This window comes from Artibeus jamaicensis, unplaced genomic scaffold, assembly GCF_021234435.1.
Source record: "Artibeus jamaicensis isolate MK-2021 breed Jamaican fruit bat unplaced genomic scaffold, CSHL_Jam_final scaffold_1689, whole genome shotgun sequence".
NCBI classification, from domain to species: Eukaryota; Metazoa; Chordata; class Mammalia; order Chiroptera; family Phyllostomidae; genus Artibeus; species Artibeus jamaicensis.
In genome coordinates, this window is record NW_026522029.1 from 11,549,639 (window position 1) to 11,554,112 (window position 4,474).

The following is a 4,474-nucleotide window of genomic DNA, read 5'->3' on the forward strand; positions in this document are numbered from 1 at the left end:
GGACTGGAGTTGACTGAACTTGGTACAACCAAATGAGGTTTGTTCTTCATAATTAAAAAATACTAGTGTCTGGTTACACAGCTCGTAATACTAGTGTAATTCCTTGTGTTAGGACTCTACAAGTACAGGAAGAACATATAAAAAGTCGTAAAAGAATTTCTGTAACATCACCTAGATTTACATGATCATTTGTGGGGAGTTATTGGTAAGATGTGTGCAAAAGAAAATGATGGGAAGACCTGGGCTTAAACGTGCAAATAACCAATTTGGAAGGAAACCCCTGGTTTCCCTGATTCATTGTGTGTGTAGAGATAACGTAACCAAAAAGGACAGCTTTAATAATATTTTAATTACTCCAAAACCACATAAATTAGTATAATTCAAACACATCATTGAGTTTGGGTGTACTTTCCATGTATTAAAAATACTTACCTAATGCAGTTTTACAGAAACCAGTATGGGTTGGTTTTATAATTTAAAAAGTATAGAATATAATAAATAATATATAACTTATATTGTTGTAAATGTTTAGTTTCACACATATGTCATATTGCAATTTCCTTTGTAAAGTAAGGATGTAACAATTCAGATCAAGCATTGTGTAAAGAAATGCTAATCCTTAAGAGTAATTCATTTCAGCTGCCACAAGTGAAAACATCGTTCTGGAATAGCTCACTGTCAAAAAGGTAGGATGAAATGAAAGTCTTGAAAATGTTCAAGTTCAAGGCAAATCTCTCTCTCTCTCTCTCTGTCTCTCTTGCCCCCTGGGTGCTTTTACAACGTCGTCTTTCTTCTCTTGGGAAATATTTGTCTCAGTTCTCCTCTGCTTTTGAGTGTTAGAAACTTTAGGGGACTCACTTATCATTGTACACGCCACAAAACTCATCAGCCAAATACTGTGTACATTAAGAGTTTGTATGAAGAACAGGAAGTCACCTCCAGAAATTAATGCGTTTTTCAGTCGAGGGACTCTCGTGAATGGCTGGATCTTCATCACTTGCTTCTTTTGAAATGATGTGATCTGGTGCCATGTACATTCAAAGCCGGACGTCACAGCTTGTGTGAGATGTGCAGCTTGTAAATCACTTTCTCGTCTCTCGTGTGAGGTTCATGTCGCTGTCTCCGACTCCCGGGGCCGTGTTACCCGGCGAGCCCAGACTCCGCGCCTGTCACTGGGACTACCACCCCGAGTCTAAAACCGTGACTTGCATTAAACAGTGACTGTTGAAAAGCATTTTTCTTAATAAGTTATCAGTTTTGTGCCTGAAATAAATAAGCACTTACTCTGATCACTGTTGTTGTTTTTAACTCTCAAACAAAATAACTTTTAACAAGGGGAATAGGAGTATTTTAAGATCATCCACATAATCCCACCGGTACAGAAATCCAAGCTCAGCAAGTCTGAACCTTACGTGAACTGTGTTAACTGGTATTTTTTGAATTAGCCGGATCGTTAACAAACTCCCACGACATTCGAGTAACAGTGTGACTGTGGCCTGATTGTGTTCATGCCCTGTTTGCACCTGTGGTGCTTGAATCACATCACTAATTACCTGTACCTGCACTTAGATCCAAGCGTGCAGAAAATGAGAGTTTCAGTGCATGGCTAATACACAGGGATAAAAGGGGAAACCATGCAGATGCCTACATGCAGCGTTACAATCATTACACAAGATTTTCCATAAACTCGGGGTCTACAGCCCCCATCACCACACTCAGAACCATTTCTTCCTCATCACCCATTGTGTTCTCTCTGACCAAACCTGACCTGCAGGAAATTGACCCTTATTCCTAATAAGAAAATGGTCTTTCTCCATCTGAAAATCACTAACAAACTCACAAGTACAGATCGTTCAAACAGAAGAATTACTTTGAAAATATAACTACATCAGGTTGTACTTATGTTCATCTAACAACAAAACCAGTTACTTTTCTACTAAGGTAAGTTTTATAAATCATAATCTTCCAGCTTCATTGTCCTTTGAGAATAGATTTTTAAAATAATCTATTTGGTCTCCTTAGCATTTAGAATTACCACATTTTTTTTCTATGAATGCTAAATTTGAATGCAATTGATAGAAAATTTAAATGATCCCTTCCAGTTAGTGACAATATAAAAATATAGGCATTACAGAGTTTTTAAAATCCAATCCACCTAGAATGCACTTTTGGAAACAGAATTAAAAGTGGCATCTCGCTGACTTGACGCGGTAGGTATGTTGTAGACTTTACTAACATAAAACTGCTATTCCTATGACGTAAAAATGATTCTTTAAAGACAAAACACACTTCATCATCTCCACCCCCACCTGACACACAGCCCATGAGAAGAGCTACTACTGGGTAGGGGCACTAGTTAGAACTTGGAAGCTGTAAGAGGATAAAAAGCCTTAATCACTCACTGCTCACAGCTAGAAACGGTGTTTCTAGAAGGGCTCAGAGCTACTATTGCTCAATTCAGTGGGCTGTCCCCACACGGAAATCAAGCTCATGGGATAGTTTCAGACTCTCAGATCAAGTAAGCTCAGCATAAATCTCTTAGCCAACAAAGGGCCACAATCAGTGACCTTTCAGACAGGGTCTAGAGCTGAATAAAATAAGTTCTGTTGAATTGTTGAACTCATCCTAGAAAAAAATATAGTGAACACATTAGGTTATGGAAGAAAAAGCAACTTCATCAAAATCTTCTATTTGTCCATGAAACAGTGAATGCGGTTGATAATGATCCTTTGAATTATTACACTGTTTAACCAACCAGAGAGAAATCCTGCCCAGTTCACTTTACCAAGCTGATTTCTCTGACTCACATCTTAAAATTATGTTACACAGCATATCCCTTCTGGCTGAACTATTCCATCTGGCACAGAAATTTTAATCACGTATGGAATCTGCCTTGTCTCCGAAATATCAAACTGGTTGGCTTAACACTTACCCACTTTGAAGCTCAGTTGCCAGATGAGCTTCACAAGGCTAAATTATTACTTGGCATGACTCGAAAATAATATAAAAGGGGGACAGAAAGTTCTACCTTGCCAAGACCATCTAGTCCCTTTCATAGGTATAACCAGTGGAAAACATGGCTCCTAATTAGAGATGCAAAGCAATATGGGGACCGTGGGGTACTTCTCAGCAATATCTTTGTGCTGCAAGAACTTTGCTGGTGGACCACACACACACACACACACACACACACACACAGCTGAGACCCACGTTGCATCGCTACCAAAGTGTCATCTTTCCAGAATAGCTTGCACCTGTGAAAATGTATTGTCACGGCATATCGTTCCCTTCCACAAATCACTTGAAAGTATTGCATATCATGAGATGTTTCCAGAAAATGGATATGATGTGACAAAGTTCTTGAAATGAGAGCAAGAAAGGAGCTGACTAAAAGAAGTGTTAGCCATTTTCAACTCACGCATGTTATAGAAAGATATCACGCTGCTGGGCTTAATAATGAGTATCCAACCAGCTCTTTCCTCTACAACACTGTTGACTTCACATGAACTCATATATGTTACCAATGTGTAGTTCATGGGCTTTCCAACCAGTTAAAATGGCATTTTCCATCCATTTATTTAAGGAAGAATCCCTGAGCAAAACTGGGTGCCGGACAACTTCTGGATGCCAGGGCTGTCCACAGGTGAGTGACATCTTCATGTCCTTACAGTCTAGTGACTAGAGGCCACAACAAAACTACAGTGGAGATAAGTTCTGACTGTACGAACTGGTGGAAAGGAAATACATGGACCTATGTCAAAAAGAGGGGTTGAATATTTGTTGCTAGGGGTCTGGGGGGGCAAGGGTGGGGTAGGACTCAATGTTAAGAGGAATAATCAAAGAATGCCTCCCTACATAAAAAATGGGACCCCTTTCTTTCTGTTCCTAGAAATTCATGGATCAGATCGTTCTCAGTATATCTCTATGAGACAGTGGGGTTTTCTTCTTAACTTGCAGCTCAGGGTACACTTCTAGGGGACACCGCACCCCGACAACATGCTCAGTGTGGTGTGTGCGTGGGGTCACATGTTCTTCTGTCCAGGGGATTTACTCTTCCATCACACTCTCAAAGATGGCCAGGACCCCAAAATTGCCCCCAGGCCCAGGCGACCTGACCCGATCCCCGACGTGTTGAACATCTCCAAGACGGCCCCGAAGTCTGCCACCTGTCTTGCAATTCTCCAAGAGTCCTGCTGCTTTCACAGAGAAAACAAAGCAGCTCCCTAGTATTATTAGTAATTATTTTTAGAAGCACTCAAACACTCCAAAGGGATTTTTTTTAAATATTTGAACCAAATCCAATGACTTTTTAGGCATCTGAGGCACAGTTTCACCCGAGCTGATGACCCGGAGTCTCTGTGACGAGGCTGGAGAACATTCTCCTAGGATTCTAACACAGCCTTTGGGCAGCACCCAGTGGGATCAAAATGGACCCGAGCAGACGCGGTACACTGAGTCAAGTTTAACTGCAATC